This window comes from Octodon degus, unplaced genomic scaffold (assembly GCF_000260255.1).
Source record: "Octodon degus isolate 3935 unplaced genomic scaffold, OctDeg1.0 scaffold00077, whole genome shotgun sequence".
Classification (NCBI taxonomy): domain Eukaryota; kingdom Metazoa; phylum Chordata; class Mammalia; order Rodentia; family Octodontidae; genus Octodon; species Octodon degus.
In genome coordinates this window covers 4,601,912-4,620,326 of record NW_004524653.1, presented here as the reverse complement: position 1 = coordinate 4,620,326, position 18,415 = coordinate 4,601,912, and positions in this window count along the sequence as shown.

The window sequence follows — 18,415 nt, the reverse complement described above, 5'->3', positions numbered from 1 at the left end:
GCAGAAGCCCTGGGCAGCTAGCTACTCAGCTCATAGTCGGCCTGTCCTCCCGCTGGCATCCACCCCCGAGTCTCTCCCAGGGCCACCGCAGCCCGTGTCCCCACTGTGTATTCCTCCGACAATTTCCTCTGCAGAGTCTTGTGTCTTCCCTACCAACGCTGGCTCACGGAGCAAGCACATCATTGGCAGCCGCTTCATCTGCTCCTCAGTGCACTCTGCTCTTTCTTCTTTGGACTTTTTGTTCTAAAAATGATTTCAGACTTCAAGAGACTCACAGAGGTAGCGGCCCTGCTCCCCCTGCTGTGAACGCACTACCTGATCATGGCCTCATCACCCCCACCAGGAAAGTAACATTTATTAACCAAACTACCAGTCTTATTGGAGTTTTATCACTATTTAGCCTAGTTCTTCTGCTGTCCATGTATCTAATTCAGGATCTCAGGTTGGATTTCCTTAACATAGCTCCATCTCCCTCCCTCCATGACTATCCCAGTTTTTCCCCGTCCTTTATGACTTAGACACCTGACAAGCCCTGGCCAGTGATTTTTATGAAACACCTCCTGCATGAGTTGCGTCTGACATCCGATCTTCTCATGACTGGATCCGGTTAGACATTTTTGGCAAGAATCCCATAGAAATAAGATGCCCTTCTGGGCGACTTCATGACACCAAAATGACTCATTATTGATGTTAACTCTGAGCGCTTGGCTACAACGGTGGCTGACAACGCCCTTTAAACAATGAACAATGTTATCTCCTCTAGTCCCTGGCTTTGTTGTGTTGGCCAAGACATCACGAAGCAAGAAAAATCCATTCAGCATCTTCTTACACCAGCCGTGGAATTGGCACCTACAACTCGATCCGTGGTAACCACCTTCCCAGGTTGCTGGAGAGGTTGGTGGTCACCAAGGCAAGGAGGCCAATGGCCCAGGAGACCCTCACAAATCTACACCTCTAAAAACATCTTGAGGGGCTGGGGAGATGGCTCAGTAAAATAAGCGCTTCCCTGGCAAGCGCAAGGGCCTGAGTTCAATCCCCAGTTCCGCAAAAAAAAAACATCTTGAGCAATTTGCACATGCTTTAGCACCCTCACAGAAAGCTACGCATACCGTCACCCCTCCTGGCAGAGAAGTCTGGAACTTGGGACTGTGAGTGAGTCCTTCAGGCCTGTCATGGCCCTACATCAGAACTCCTAATAACCAAGCGACCCCTGGGCGTTTTCCTGTGTTCCTCCCCACAGAGACCAAGACTTCCTTTTTGATATTAGTCTAATATCAAACCATGTATCATGAAATCATGTTTAACCCCTGCAAGGTACAATGACCCGGCAGTTAAGTATGTAGCCCCAGAGTCAGAGGGGCCTTGGCTGAGTTCCTACCGAGCTATGCGTCCCAGCCGATCCTTCCTATCCTGGGTGGGGTCCTTCAGGAAAGTTGCCTAAACTACCTCCTTTCCAAAGGACCCAATTCATCAGGTTATAAAGATCAAATAAACAAGGAGGATGCAGAGTGCACGCCTGTAATTCCAGCTACTCAGAAGGCTTACAGGTTCAAGACCAGCCTGGACAGTTTAGCGAGGCCCTGTCTCAAAAAAGGGCTGGGGGGAGGGGTATTTCATGCAGGAGGGCCTGGCTTCCTTCCCAGCACCAGTAAACAAATAAATAAACAAACAAACAAATGCAACCAGCAGAGTGCATACGATGCAATAAGCAAGCAACAATTCTATAATTAGCTATAATCATCATGTGCTTATTGTATAAATATCTGTGGGTCTCCTCCATGCACCAGGCCCTGTTGAGGACCCTGTGGATCGCCATTGCCCAAGGCAAAAGCTGTCGCTCTCCTCACCGAGTCTGCACTGCTGTGAGCCCAGGCGGCCGAGGAGGAAGCCCCTAAGCAGGGGATCACCTCTCTCCCCAGCAGCCAGTCAGCTCGCAAGCAGTGGGTGCTGCTGTTCCTGCTGGGCCTCGGCCTACCCCGTGCTTGTGTACTAAAACCCTGCCCCTCTTCAAGGTCAGCTCCCCTTCCATCTGTTTAATGACGTGTTTCCTGGTTCTTTAATTAGATTGATTACTTCCTTGTAGGACCTGCCCCTTCCCCCCTAACCCATTAAGGGTGCCTGAGCGCTGTTATTTATGTGCGCATCCATCACCATCCCCTGGAAGCTTCCAGGGCAGCCTTGACCTCCCTTTGGCAACGCTGGTCGGCTTTTCCTTGCACTGTGCTCTACGCTGGCAGTTGTCAGATGATAAGTTGGTTCCCCGAGGGCAGAGACGGGCAGCTGCGTGCTCCTGGGCAGGCCGGCCTGTGACTTGCTAGGAGGGACTCAGTCGCTGAGCCCAGGGCCTGGCGGGAGCAGGTGCTCACATGCTTGCGGACTGAACGAACACCTCCCAGGCTGGACAAGGCTCAGCCTCCTCCTCGCTGAATTTGGAGTCTCGAAAAGGCAGTGGCTCTCTCTGCCTGGACTGCGTAATGTCATCGAAATGCACTGAGACATAGCAGTCATGAACGCATTTGCTCTGCGAATCATTTCACTTTTTGCTTTTGACCCGTTTTCGCTTGTGCTGGACCTGCATCCCTCCCTCCATGGAGTGGTGTTTTGTTTTGTTTTGTTTTTTGGTGGAACCAGGGATTGAACTCAGGCCCCTGCCCTTGTGCTTTCCAGGGAAGCGCTTATTCTACTGAGCCATCTCCCCGGCCCTTTATGGAGTGTTTTTTTGTTTTTTGGGTTTTTTTTGTTTTTGGTTTTTTTTTCTTGGTACATCACAAAACTGAACAGCAGAAGAGAGAGGATCATGGGAAGCATTTTGGTTGCCTTGGCAACGGGGTGTTTTTTGAAATCATGGGATGGCTTTTTGCTCCCAGTTTCTAATCCCTGAGATTTTTGGAATTTAAGCAAAACCCACAAGGACAGGGCCAACTGCCTTTATCCTATTCTCTCGATGATTTAATAAGGGATTATTACTAATTTTACTGGAAAGGAGACTGCAGGCCCCATTTTTCTTTCAAGTACTCACACAAGCTGCCAGCAAAAGACAAACAAAAAGTGCCAGGTCATGGGCACACGCTGGTGCCCATCCGACAGCACCCTTCTTTTTTCCTCCCCGGACACCACTCTGCGTGAAGCTTATTTTCCCAGGCTAAAGTGACAGGTCAGAAAATCTTTCTGGAAAAAGCTAACTAGAACTCCAAACCAACATTCCATATTGTTTATGTTGTTCGTGAAAAGTTTAAAAAGCTGTTCTAGATAAAGAACGGTCTCGGGTTTTTAACAGAGCATCCACACAGCAGGAAAGTCTCCTGGGAGACTGCTTCTTTAGGATGGAAATTTTCTCATTTTCCGGTTCATAGCCATCTATATCTAAATTTGACCAATTAAAATACTCAACTATGCAACAGGGAACATAGCATTCGTATTTTCATTAACATATGCTCCAAACTTGTTTTGAAAATCATATCTGTTGGATATGCAATATGCTGGACTAAAGCAATAATTATTCAGTTGCCTAGGCAAGCTGGGCACAGGGTGGCACAGGCCTGGAATCCTGGCTCTCTGGGAACTTGGTGCAGGAGGACTGCAAGTTTGAAGCCAGCCTGGGCAACTTCAAGACCTAGCAAGACCCTGTCTTGAAATAAAAAATTAAAATGGGGTGGAAACCCAGCTCAGTATGAAGGCCTTAGATTCAGTCTCTCTCTCTCTCTCTCTCTCTCTCTCTCTCTCTCTCTCACACACACACACACACACACACACTGCACACAATGCTTGGGCTAAAATTCCAATGACTTAAAGGCTGTATACCTTCCAACTCAACACTAGCCACTCTCTTTCTTTTAGTTCCTTGAACAAGTCAAGCTCCTTTCTGCCTCAGAGCCTCATATTTTGAGAGTTCTAAGAATTCTGTTTCCTGTTATTGTTATCTGGATGGCTAAGTCCAATCCAGTTCCTCAGGTCTTGTTGTAACCAACTGTCCCGTGTAGAAACCCATCATGAAATGCTCCCTTGTCTCGTGAGACACACCCAGCACACCTGCAGATGAGATTAGAACGCTCTGTTCTTCTGCCTCATGGGATTACATGCTTCTCTGTGTTGCTTGCCTCCATTGTAGTGGTTTGGTTTTTTGTTTTTTTCTTTTGTGTGTTTGCCCCAAGTATCTGCAACATTTTAGTCTTGAACAATTGGCACAGTGTTCACACAGCAGAGATTCAGTTTGTATTTGTGAGACAGAAGGAAAGGTATGCAAGTGGATGGGTGGATGGATAGATGGATGGGTGGGTGGGTGGGTGGATGGATGGATGCATGGATGCATGGATGGATGAGTGGGTAGACGGATTAGTGGGTGGATGGGTGGATGGATGGATTAGTGGGTGGATGGGTGGATGGATGGATGGATGGATGGATGGATGGATGGATGGATGTGTGTGTGGGTGGGTAGATGGGTGGGCGAGTGGGTGGGTGGATGGATGGATGGATGGATGGATGGATGGATAGGTGGATGGATGGATAGATTAGTGGGTGGATGGGTAGATGGGTGGATAAGTGGATGGCTAGGGTCTTGCAGATTCTAGTTGAAAAGACCTTAGGAAGAAGGTCAAACCTTAGGAATGGGTAGACTTTGTGTTGCTCAAGAATAGGTAGTCTAGGAAAAACAGTTCCAAATTATGATCAAGAAGACCATCCAAGGTCAAAGCCAAGAAGAACATGCTCTCGTATGGAGTAAAGATCCAAAGTGGTCGGGCCAGGAGATAGCGCAATAGAATAAGTGCTTGCCTAGCAAGCGCAAGAGCCTGAGTTCAATCCCAGGTTCCGCCAAAAAAAAAAAAAAAAAAGATCCAAAGAGGTCAGTGGTTGACTGATGGCTGTGAAGGGGACAGCAGCAGCTGCAGGCGTGGTTCATGCGGTGGGGCAAGGCAAGCGGGCTAGGCAGAGGCTGAAGAGCGAGGGCTCAGCGGTCTTCCTTTATATAACCTAGGGACCAATTTCACATTGGTAGTATAAAAGAGACCATGAGCCCTCGCCTCTACCTACAAGAACAAGGGCCGATCTGTCCATCTCACTGAGCCCCAGGGACTTCACCTGAAACATGGGACATCACAACAGAATGTGTATCTACCTGCACAACAGGACAGTGTAGTACAGAGGCCGTCATGCATGTGACGGTACATGTCGTGCTTCTTCCAGGTTCCTCCAAGAAGTTCTATTCAGAAATGAGTTCTGCCTCTTCTGTGTGTATTTCTCAAGGCTCAGCATTTTATTATTTATTTATTTGGTACAGAGTCTCATTACACAGCTCGGACTCATAGTGATCCTCCTGTCTCAGCCTCCCCAGTGCTGGGATTATAGGAGTGCACCACCACACCCAGTTTCAGTGGCCAGCAGAGCACGGGGCCACACAGCATGTGGTAACAGCGACTGAACCTGGGTCCTTGTGCTTGCCAGACAGGCGCATAGACCACCGAGCTACCTTCAAGGCTCGTTTTGTGCTGTGTGGCAGAGAGCTGCCCCTTTCTGTCCTGGTCGTTTCTGGATGCCCACGAAAGCCTCATGCAGTCACAGGGAGCAGGGTCTTCAGAGCTGGCTGAAGCCAGAGTTTGTGCCTGATTCATGGACCATACTGGGATGAAGGCGGAAACCTTCCACCTGCCCCAGAGCGGGCAGCCTGCAACACGATGCGATGGATGGAAAGAGGCTGGTCCTTGCTCCCTCCCTTGTTGCTTCTTCTGTCCTCTACGTGTCATGGATCATTCTCCTCTGCAAAGCCACCCTGTCTTGGAGCCAGCTGGATATGGACTGAAGCCTCTACAAACTGTGAGATACATAAACCTCCGCACCTTTAGCTTTGGGTAGAAACGAAACTATGAGGTTCTGGAGAGACAGCTTGGTGGTCTAAGTGCCTGCCTGGCAAGCGCAAGGACCCAGGTTCGATCCCCAGTACCACCTGCCATGCTGGCCCTGCCATAGGTGCACTATGCTGCATGGTGGTGCACACCTGTAATCCCGGTGTTGGGGAGGTTGAGACAGGAGGATCACTAGGAGTCCAAGCTGTGTAGTGAGACCTTGTACTAAATAAAAAATAGGGTTGTTTTGTTTTTTTTTTAAGTAACTAAGACACTACTATATATATATTCTCCACTGACTGCAAAGTTCTCAAAATGTATCTTACTCACCATGACCTCTGGATCCGCTGGGAGCACACAGGTTAAGCTGGGGGGTAGAAAAGCCAGGCCTGGAGGGGTCCAAAGCAGGTACAAGAGCCATGGGATCAGAAAGCAAGGCGAGGCTCCACGCTCTCCGCCAGAGCCCCAGCCCTGGGAAGCGCTCTTGTACTTGTGTGCATCCCTCAGAAGAGGTGCCGGACGAACACTGAATGGATGGGTGAATGAATGAACTTGCCTTCGGTTGGACAGGCACGGCGAGGAAGAGAAAGAAATTTAACTTTGTCTCCCAGACTTTGGGGGCCTTTGCCAGCAACTGAATCTCTTCCAGGGAGGGCAGATGGCGGCCTGTACAATGAACAATTTAATCTTCAGAAAATGGAACAACTTTGCCAGCAAACTCCATTTTTCTCTGCGAACACATTGTCAATAACATGTGCTCTCAAATATGTGGTGAAATTGATGACTAGGCCCTGATTTATGGAAACAACAACAAATTAAATGATTACCTTTCTCTTTCCTAGCTTGGGGTCTTTCAGACCAGTCATGAATTTTTTTCCCCCCTGTGCTCTAATAATAGGAGAGGTCTAATTAAAATGCCTCACTGGGTGATTGCGCGTGTGGAGTGAAGGAAGGAATGCCAAATGTCCAAAGTATCTTCATTTAAAACCAGGATGGGAAAAGCCACCCATGTGACAGTGAAGATTAACTTAGGAACCTGCTGCTCTCCCTCCTCACACAAAAGCATATATTGAGGGAATCCTTCCCACAGCTCGGTGGCCACTTCCGTGGTCCCTTATAAGAAGTCTTCTTGCTTGGGCACAGATTTTAAGCTTGGGATTTTAATGAAAACAGACCAGAATGAGGTCAGGGTGTCCAGAGAGACGAAATTCTCTGGACAGCGATCATGTTACTCATTTGGGGAAATCCTAGAGAATTTCAGTGTGCTTGAGAAGGATCTTAGGATCTCTCCTCCTGGCGTGCAGGCTGTGAACTATCGCGTGCATCAGGAACTTTTTGGAGGCTCTCCCGAGAGCCACAGCTTATCACTTTTGACAGAGTAGCTCTTCTTGTTTTCACGAGAAAATGAAGTTTTACTTATCCACCGGGCTCCTCCCTCTGCTACAAAGCTGCACAACTCGAATGACAGCTGCAGCCCAGAGTCTGAGGTCTCCCCCAAACTGCCTGGCACGAGCACGAGTCAAAGCTACTGCCAGGCGTGGAGGCTCGCCTCATAATCCCAGCCCTCGGGAAGCTGAGGCAGGAGGGTCACCACGAGTTCAAGGCCAGCCTGAACTGCATAGTGAGACCCTAGGTCAAAAAGGCATTTATTTAAAAAGAGAAAAACTGCTTTACTAATTGACTTTCTTAAACCACAAAAGTTCCTAACCTTTTTTTTTTTTTTTTTTTTTTTTTTGTGGAAAAAGGGATTGAATGTAGGCCCTTGCGCTTGCCAGGCAAGCGCTTATGCTACTGAGCTATCTCCCCAGCCTCTCCTAACCATTTTAAACTGGATTTTTCTGATCATTTGTTGAAGTCCCTGGAGCCTTTCTCAAAATTAATGTGTTTTGGTTTTTTTTGTTTTTTTTTTTTTGGAACCGGGGATTGAACTCAGGTCCTTGCGTTTGCCAGGGAAGCACTTATTCCACTGAGCCATCTCCCCAGCCCAAGTTAGGTTTTTTTTTGTTTTTGTTTTTGTTTTTGTTTTTTGTTTTGTTTTACGGAACCAGGGATTGAACTCAGGCCCTTGCACTTGCCAGGGAAGCGCTTATTCCGCTGAGCCATCTCCCTGGCCCCAAAATTAATATTTTTAAAGGCATAAAGTAAACTACTTAGGGGTTTTTAAGCACTGAAAATAAATTTTAAAAAAATAAATTTTAAAAAACCATTGAAGTACAGTTAGTACAGTTATCAAATGTTTTCAAGGGGCCGGGGAGATAGCTCAGTAGAATAGGGCTTCCCTGGCAAGCGCAAGGGACTGAGTTCAATCCCCGGTTCCGCAAAAAAAAAAAAAAAAAAAAAATGTTTTCAAAAGCATTTGTGATACAGTAATACATGAGCATGACCAGTACCTCAGCTGACCGCTGCTGTAATTGCCAAAGTAACAATGAATGTACCCAATGTTGTGAGATATTTGCAGTAATGATAGATTGAAAAGTCTCAGTATTTCCACCATGCTGGTCCGGAGTCTCCATTCACAGCTGAGGGACACGCTGACTCAGAGAGAGGTGGGTGCAGTTGAGAGGGCGACTTGATTTCGCACCCAGCCACATGTCCTCAGGGCTCCGTGGGTGCTGCCCGGCGCAGCTCCTGCGGTGTCCTCGGGCGAACTCGGCCTCCCCTTCCCTTCACCCTCAAGTTTGCCTCACCTTTCCTATTTTCTCCTTACCATTTTGGACACAGAAATGTCCCAACTAAGAAGGTGCTGAGGGGACCTCCATATAGATTTCACGGCCTTAGCTCTGAAGGTAGAAATCAAGCCTGCACCTCACCAAGGGGAAGGTCAGAAGAAAGTCCTGTCTGCGGAAAATTCGTCTGACTAGAGCAGAAGCCACAAGGAGACAAGATCAAAGCCATCTTCTTCCTGTTCTGTGTCCAGCCCAGTGCTGGGCATAGGAAAATGTCTCAACATTTTTTCAGTCAATAATAATTTTCAGGGGGCCGGGGAGATGGCTCAGTGGAATAAGCGCTTCCCTGGCAAATGCAAGGGTCTAAGTTCAATTCCCGGTTCCACCAAGAAAAAAAAAAAAAAAAGAATAATTTTCAATCAGCTGGCAGAGAGTGAGTAAGGCATACAACTGGCTGAAATGTTTCATCCCTGGGCGCAGTCGCAGGATGGCTCTGCCTCGAGACCGTTTGAGGAGGTGGGACCTACAATGACCCAGTGCATTTCACAGATGTTCTGAAAGAACCATTTCCAAAGAGAGCAGGGGGCAGGCACCGATGCACATGGCCCGGGAGTGACTTTTCCCACCCTGCAGACACACAATCCGGCCTCTGTGGCCCAGCGGTGGCCGCAGGCAGCATGCAGACAAACGTGAGAGTGAGGCACCGCTAGATGCCAGGGGAAGTTTATCCCTTGATGCCAAGTTAGAATGTTGTATAATTTTCACATGTCCTGAGCTGCCGTCCTTTGCTTTTTCAATCAGTTAAAAATGTAAAAGCCCACCCTGAGCTCCTAAGCTGTGTAAAAATTATTAAGAGGTCAGGTTTGACCAGAGGGTCATAATTCACTCTCCCACAAAACAACAAAAAGGACAACCCAGTTCCAGTTTGAGATTTGTTAGTCTGGGCTGAGTATCCATCACTGGGGACTGGTATTGTGGATGCTGTGCCTGGTCATGTGTCCCTCGAGTGCCCGCTCAATGTCACCTCTTCCGAGAAGCGGTACCTGGACCCCGATCAAGGCAGCTAGCTGCCCTGCCGTTCGAACTTCCGGTCTCTCGCTCTCCCCAGAGCTGATTTACTCTCCTCTTACCACTTGCTGTACCTTCCATCACACAGGCGGGCTAATGTATTTGCAAAAGCCTCCTGCCCTGGAGTGTAGGAGTGAGTCCTATCTGCCGTATTCCCTCCTGGCTCCCTGTTTCATTCCCTGCTGCATCAAAACAGTACCCGGTAGCTGTAATGAAGCAGATTCCCCCCAGTTCTGTTGAAAGAATTTGTTACATGTTGGCTGAGAAGGCAAGAGCCAAAAGTATGGACAGCCCAAGTTTTGCCACCTTGCCAGGTTTCGTCAAACATCTGGTATTGTTATTACTATTGCTATTAGTACATGCATTTAGAGGAAAATTTTTAGTAGCAGTTGAATGGCTTTCAATAAATCGTATATGAAACCCAGAATAGGAAAAGAAATGAAAATGTAATTGCTGTTCTTGACATGAGGATCAGAAGTCCTCTAAAATATTTTCTTGGGCTTGTTTCTTCTAGAAGTTTACACATAGGACCTCTGAGGAAGTCTTTCAAAATCCTTCTCCTGGTCTAACACAAATAAGAGGCAACTCTACATTAGGTGCCCCAAGGTTTCTGGGGCGCTGGTCTCCCTGCAGATGTAAGCTAATGAAGGGGTCAACAGTTATGAGGAACTGTCCTGGGGCATTCTTTCCTGAACACCCTGAACCTTTTCAAAATTTAATTTTAAAAAGAATCATGACATCGCCTTTGCCGTGGAAGTGCTTCAAGCTTTTGTAGAAACGTCCCAGGGCTCAGTCTGCTCATTTTCCATTACAGCTGCCCTTGCTGTCAGACGGCAGCACTAAGAGAGAGACAGAACTGAATTCACCTGGAGAAGGAGGAGAAGCAGGTGCAGGAGCAGGTGGAGGAGCAGGTGGAGGAGCAGGTGCAGGAGCAGGTGGAAGAGCAGGAGGAGGAGCAGGAGGAGGAGCAGGAGGAGGAGCAGGAGGAGGAGCAGGTGCAGGAGTAGGTGGAGGAGCAGGAGGAGGAGCAGGAGGAGAAGCAGGTGCAGGAGCAGGTAGAGGAGCAGGAGGAGGAATAGGTGGAGGAGCAGGAGGAGGAGCAGGTGCAGGAGCAGGTGGAGGAGCAGGTGCAGGAGCAGGTGGAAGAGCAGGAGGAGGAGCAGGTGGAGGAGCAGGAGGAGGAACAGGTGCAGGAGCAGGAGGAGGAGCAGGAGGAGGAGCAGGAGGAGGAGCAGGAGGAGGAGCAGGAGGAGGAGCAGGAGGAGGAGCAGGGGCAGGGGCAGGTAAAGGAGCAGGAGGAGGAACAGGTGGAGGAGCAGGAGGAGGAGCAGGTGGAGGAGGAGCAGGTAGAGCAGGTGCAGGGCGGTCCCTGGTCACCACATCCCTCGCAGTGTCAGTCAGCTCCCGCTGCCAATAACAGACCCACAGACTGGGGCAGGGGAGCAAGGAACACGATCTTCTCACCGTGCTGGAGCTGGATCAAGGTGCCAGCAGACCCGGCTCCCCGGGATCTCCGCCTTGGCTTGCAGACCGCTGCCCTCTCGCCGCCTCCTCGCTGGGCTTTCCTGGGCATGTGCGCACCTGATGTCTCCTAGCGTTCGTACAATAAGACACCAGTCAGGAAAGATTAGGGCTCACCTTAGCTTTATTTTGTTTTGTTTTGTTTTATTTTGTTTTGAGACAGGGTCTGGCTATGTAGTTCAGGCTGGCCTTAAGCTCACTTTATAGCCTGGGCTGGTCTCGAACATCCTGCCTCAGCCTCCTGAGTGCTGGTGTAACATTTCTTGGGGGCAAGGAGGGCCCCCTGGGGATCGAACTCAGCAACTTGAGCTTGCCAAGCAGGTTCTTGTGCCCCTGACCTACCTCCCTCGCCCTGGCCTCAGTTGAATTTAACTAAGTCTTTAAAAGCTATCCCCAGCAGGCGCGGCACCCTGTCCTGCCCCCGCGGGGAGAGCGGCGTGTGGTTCTCGGAAGCCTCCGCGCCAGCTTACGTGAGCTTCTCTTACATGTCACATTTATAGCGATACTTGGAAGGACTGAAAGATTTCTAGTAAATCTTAGGTGAGGTGTTTAAAATACATACCGTCGCAGCTCGACAGCTGATGTGGGGGTGGAAGAAAGCCTTGAATTACCTCCAGAAAGGAAGGGCGGTGTAGCACCTGCGCGCACAGACCAGGGTTCGAATCCAGCGCCATCCCTGAACCCGGGCGGCGCCAGCGCGCCCACTGCCGGAGCGGTCCTGCCCACCGTGCCCACCGGGGCTGGGCCGGGCAGAAGGCAGGCGCCCGGAGCTGGGCATGGCCTCGGCTGTGGTTACTAAAGCACGAACGAATAAGCAGGCCGCACGGGCTGCAGGGCTTGTACAACAAGCCCATTTGGACTGGGGCTTATAAATAAGGTCTGCCGTCTTGATAAACGCTGCCTGATTTGGGGGCAGGGGGTGTTTGTTTTGCTTTTTGGTGGTGTTTGTTTTGTTTTCCTTTAAATTTGTGTGGAATTTGACTTCCGTAGAGAGGCAGGCTTGGGGAGCGAGCAGGAAGTATTGTAGACCGCACAAGCCGTGTGTTCCACTAGGTGTGTGAACGACTGAACTAATGATCACGTGGCAGAAGCCACTGAGCAATCTAAAATTAGGGGGCTGGCCAAATAGCTCAGCGGATTAAAGCACCTGCAAGCAGGCACAGGGGCCGGGGTTCGATCCCTGGGCCCTGCCGTGCTGGCCCTGCCCCCACTGAGACTGCAATTGAGACTGGGCGAGATGGCATGCGCCTGTAATCCCAGCACTTGGGAGGCTGTAAACAGGGGGAGCACTATGAATCCTATCTAGTAATGAGATTGGACGACTGAACACCCTGAACACCTCTGAACACCCTGTAGACCCCCTCCCTAAAAATACAAAAATTAAAATAAAATAAAATTAGAGCCATCGTTCTCAATCTTGGCAGCATATTACACTGCCCTGAGGAATGACTAAAACCCCAAGGCCCAAGCCACATTCTAGACAAATAAAGGCAGAGCCTTTGGGAAGGCTCTGTCCAATGGCAGCTTTGGCCAGGTGGCCACAGGTAGCTCCACGTGGAACCAGGAGGAGATGGCGGGGGCGTGTGGGTCTCCACGCACTGCCTACCACTCCTTAGCTGCTACTTGCCCTATTTGCCTACCATGCCTGAACCCTGGTTTTCTCCTCTGTCTTGAGGTTTAAATCCCATATAAGCAGTTAAACACTTTTGTCAAAAAATGGATCAGGTAGGGCCGGCGACATAGCTCAGTGGACTAAGAGCCTGGCTTGGCAAGGGCAGGGACCAGGGTTCAATCCCCAACACACATGCCACACCAGCCACGCCCCTGGGGCACGCTGAGCCAGGGAGTGAGTCCGGGTGTGGTGGCACACACCTGTAATCCCAGGGCTGGGCAGGCTGAAAACAGGAGGATGACTAGAAGTCCGAGCTGCACAGTAAGACCCTGTACCAAATACACAAATGAAAAAAAAAATGGATTGGGGGATCAATAACAGGCTTCCTTGTTATTCGCATCATCCTCATCTGAGGTCTTCTGACACCACCTACAGAATGGGGGCAAGAAGAAGTCTCCCCAATGCTACCCACTTCCAGTTTTGTGGTTCTACAGTGGCAGGGCAATGAGCGACATTTGAGGAAATCAATGTATTACACACAGTTCGTGGAGGGTAAAAAGGTGGAAGCAGGGACCCTGTCTGGAATCTGGGGAAAAGAAAGGTCTCTCTGTGGCTGTCCCGTGCAGGCCTCTGGGTGAGAACAGAATGGGAATTTTCCAGGTAGAGCTGTGGGAGGAGGCTGGGGTGGAAAGACAGGCAAAGTGGGTGTAGGGGACCTGGAGAGACTTGATTCAAACACAGATAAATGAACTCTTCAGCATCCTTTTCTTAGAGCATTGTGGGTTCTTCATAATAGGCTTTCGGAAATACTTGTGGACTCAGATGAAATTAGATTTTGGGTCCCCACAAATCTGGAATTTCATTCCATCTGTGTAGGGAAAGGGGGCCATTTACCCTGCTGGCCTTCGATTCTTCCTTCCTAAAGAAGAAACGATAACCCCTATTTGGCCCCTCTGGGGGAGACTGGCAATGACAAGCAGCCGTAACAGTCACGCAGGGAAGCGCTGTGGTGCTTGGGTGAAGAAAGAACCTGAGTTCAATTCCCAGCTCTGCCCCTTCCCAGACATGTGATCTTGGTCCTGTTATTTGAATCTCTGCCCCAACATTGGGTGCTTCTAAAAAAACAGATTTTGTAAGAGCTACTTTGGGAGATTATTATAAGAATTAAATGCAACAGTGAAGCCTCAGGCCGAGAGCGGACATCCAGCAAATGGACACCGTCATTATAATGAAGGCGGACTCTTCTTGGAAAGCAGGAGACTTTGACCAAGTTATCTGCGTACGTGTTCCAGCCCCCTTCTCCAGCGTAGACACGCCCACAAAACAGTGCCACCACTTAGACACCTGGTCACAGCAGGAAATGCATGTGTGTGGCCCTGTCCATTTGCCACACGAGCAGGCCACACCATTCTTCCCACACGCCCCCTACAGCTCACTCTTCAGGCAGCAGTGAGGTCGCCTGACCGTGTCCATGCTGTGAATCTCCTTGGTCGTAAGCTCATTGCAATAAATAACTCTCGGCTCTGCGCTCCACTTAGAGAAGATGGGTCCCATTGTGAATCATGTGGCTGGCGCTGGACTCTAAACTGTCCGCGTTGTTTATGGTGGTGTTTGCCAGCATGGAGACCTCTTTCAAACAGTTTAAGTGCTTTGTGAAGTGTATGAGTCTGCCTCGATAAAAATGGCCCCGAGAAATAGCTTGCTTTCCCTCCACTATGGCAGGCACCAGAGGCCGCCACACTTGAGCGTTGTTGAGTCTTAAATATGTAATTGCTAGACAGGAAATTATAATTAACGTGGAAGCCGCCAGGGACATCTCCTCTTTCCATTGTCAGGATGTTGTCCTGATCTTTGACACCCTTTTAATTTGTCTTTTGAAAAGATGACAGTGGCTGGACAGGTTTTCAATCCTTATCATTTTTTGTTATATAGCTCTGCTGAGCAATGTGACTTTAGAGGATCCCAGTTAGTCCCCTGACCACAGTGAAAGCTGGTTTTGAAGCCAGAGGGGCCCACGCCCGAGGGCCGGCTCCCCGAGCTGCTGACTCTCCCTCCGACCTCCACTGAACTGCGTAACCAGTCCAGGCCTCTGCTTTCTCGCCCATAAATAAGAGCAGCAATCCCTACTGTCAGGCAGACTGCAAAGCACAGAGCTCAGAAAGAGCCCTTCATGAGAGCGGAGGTGTTGTGCCTGCTTCTTCCTTCCTTCTTTTAATATCCACATCAAATGTTTTGAATTGCTACTTGCTCCTTTTTCTTAATAAAACAGCAAAAAATTTTCTTAGCTCCACATGTGAATTGACAACTGATTTCTTTTCAACATTTTTTAATGCAGACACGAAAGAGCTTCTCTTCTATTTAGTCTTTTAAATTTCCAGGAAAAAAAAAAGACGAATCCACTTTCTAAGACCTGATGTGAGGCAATTTCTAACACGTAAGCAGAATTTCATGCATGCAATTTTAACTTTATTCTATACCTCATGCCATGGCATTTTAAAGCTCTGTACTGTGCAGATACAGTAAAATCATTAAAGAAATAAAAGTAATTAAATAAACCTGCATTTTATTGAGCACTTATTAGATGCCAGGCAGAGTTGGTGAAAGGTCCTATTACACCCTGACATGACAAATGTAGAAGTTAGAGTCCGAGAAGGTAAGTGTTTCTCCCAGTGTCACACAGCCAATAAATGACAGGGACAGTTAATATGTACAGGCTGTATCCTCAGGAGCCCACTTGATTGCTCGGGTTAGGCCACAACCAACTGGACTCAGAGTTTCCTAGCAATGAAAGTAAACAAGCAAGGATAATCTAACCCAAGCCTGACCTCTTCCTTGAGGAAAACCCATACTAAGATTTAAGAATAAGTAAACCTGACCCTCATACTTGCTGTCTGACACAAATTTCTTATGTAACCTTTGCAATACATGGAGTGCAACACAGTGAGAGGTACGCGTGATAGAACCAAATATTTAAAACTGAAGAAAAAACCTGTTCCCTTCTGTTAAAAAAAAAAAAAAAATTAAAACCATTTCTTCTTGCAAAAAAAAAAAAAGTGTTTTACTTAACACTGGGCTCCATCTCTTTTTAATAATTATTCAATCCAAGCTTTGTCAAAGCACACTGAGAAGTGATTCATGTTAAAAAGCTTGTGGGGGAGCAGGGGGGGATAGATAGCAGAGAATACTCTCTGCCTTATCATTTTTATTTAGATTGACGTACCTTTGATTATAATTAGGGATAACCGTTCAGCAGTTAAAACTCCATAATCCCATCATTAGTCGTCAGGCGCTGTTCACAGGGCAAGCGCTCGGGCCGACACTTTCCTTTCCATTGCTTAGCTACTTGGGCAGCCTGCAGTTGAAGCATGTGCTCCTAAGAAAAGATTTCCTGCTACCATTGCAATAATCTTCCAAGCTGACATACAAGGAAGGACACAAATGACACCTAGCGACAGTGTTAGCTCCACTCTCCGGAGGTCCCATGTCTTGTTGTTGTCCTCCAAGATGTCACCCTGCTTGCGCCGCTTGATGGCAAAAGGTCTTGAGCCATCTCAAGGGTTGCCAGGAAAATTGGCAAAAGGGAACTTATTTGTAAAATTATTTGCAGTTTGCCCACGCCATTAGACGCACAAGGTTGGTGACACAAGGCAGAGGTCAGCTGAGATGGTGTTTGCTTTGGCACTGATAAGAAAAGCCCATTGCAGCGTTCTCCGACGGCCACGCCGCAGGCAGTTGCTTGTCTGCTTTGTGTCACAAAGCATCTATCATGCTTTTGAGACGCATGGTTGATTTATTGCAAGTCGAGCTCTAAGAGGAAGTTCAAAAGTTGAGATTTTCCAGTGCATCAGCTACAACCAGCACACCATCTATATTTAAGCATTCCAAGGAGAAGCTTTTCTAGATAAATAACAGTCTTTAAGGGTCTGATAAAGCAGCCCTTTGATAAGCAACGTGTGGATCTGTTCCGATCCAACTCAGGTCATGTAAAATCAGTTCCGCGGCTGAAAGTAAAGACTCCGAAATCAAGGAAACGTATATTCTAATTGAATATCGGAATATTCAGATCTACTGTTCCTTATGTCACCCTGAATCGGTCGCTGCAGTGATGAAGGCCTCAGAATTTTCCACTATAATCCCTACTATATTATGGGATCCTCCTGGGGTGAATGAAGACCATGTATACATGGTAAGGCTAAGATGAGCAATCACGGGGGCCCAGGAGATAGCTCAGTAGAATAAGCACTTGCCTGGCAAGCGCAAGGGCCTGCGTTCAATCCCTGGTTCCACCAAAAATAAATAAATACATAAAATAAAGTGAACAATCACAACCAGATGATGCTGATACGTATACAACTCTTAAATTTGTACATTGACTCAGTCTTCTTAGGAGGGAAAGTGTTTCTCCTGTCGTTCAGGAGCTCGGCTGCTGTGTATTTTCTGATTTATGCTGTGCCCTCTTTTTCTACCCTGTTTGCAGGGGTAGAAAGAAATCTACTTGGAAGAAAGGAATTAAGACAAGGCATCAGAGACATCAGATAGCATTTTAAAATTTTCTCCACCCACCCAGCCCGAGCTGTGCCTGGCGTGTCAAAGGAGTCAATGTACTTAGGCAATTATTTTATTCACCATAAGAACTGAAATTTGTCCGGTGAAGTTCTTCACACGGAGATTTCTCTTAGGAGAAATTAAATGAAGCGCTAATGATAAAAATCCAGCAACCTAAGTAAGACAATTTGGATTTTCAAATTGTAAATCAATTTGAAAAATATTAACTGCAGGTTTCTCCCAGGATTACATTTTAAAAATCCCATGTCGCCTTCTCCACTTCGCTCCTTGTCACAGTCTTTTCTAATGATAATATTCTCTATTTTTCTACCATTTACATCTCACTTCTGTTTTTCATCTTCAACCAAATATCTTTAAAGGCCCTGAGATGAAAGCCAGGCGTCCTGATCTCACCGTCATTTCATCTCTTTGGAAGCAAATTATTTAAACCCGTTCAACTGCTTTAACTTTAGGGTACTAATATGCATCCAGTATATCCCACATGAATGCGCTTAGAAAGAGTGTGAATCATTGTACAACGGCAGATAGATCACGCTTCTTGGTGTCCATTCATGACTAGCCGTGACAAGTTTTCCTAGTCTCTTCCCTTTGCACGCCCTAAGTTGTCTCTTTCATAAAATTACAGAAGTAGAGTTCCTGCTTATCCCATTAGATTTCTTTTAAAGAAACAAACACGCTAGAGGTGAGGGATATAGCTCAGTGGCTTAGGCACCTCCCTGGCAAGCGCAAGGTCCTGAGTTCAACCCCTGGCATCACAAAAAATACAAAACAAACATTTTAAATTATTCTCTCCTTGTGGGAAGAGATAAACTTCAAATGATTACCTTGAAGGCTTCCTCTGCTCAACAAATATTTATCAAGCACCTACAGGGTGGCTCCTCTTGGGTCTTATGCTATGGTCTAATGCAGGCAGCCCCCACTTTCCCGGGGTTTGCACACCAATGTAGATGGCCCTAGAAAACTACTCATACGAGGGATGATGAAAACGCACAGTGATGTTTGAATTTATTACAGTGAAAGATACATCCCCACTAAATTCATCAAAATAAGATAGTGTGTTCTCATCACCTTATTTACCAGGCTGGGCACTTCTGGCCCCTCCTCAAAGCCAAAGTGACCATAAAGTGGGAACGGTTTTAATGGAT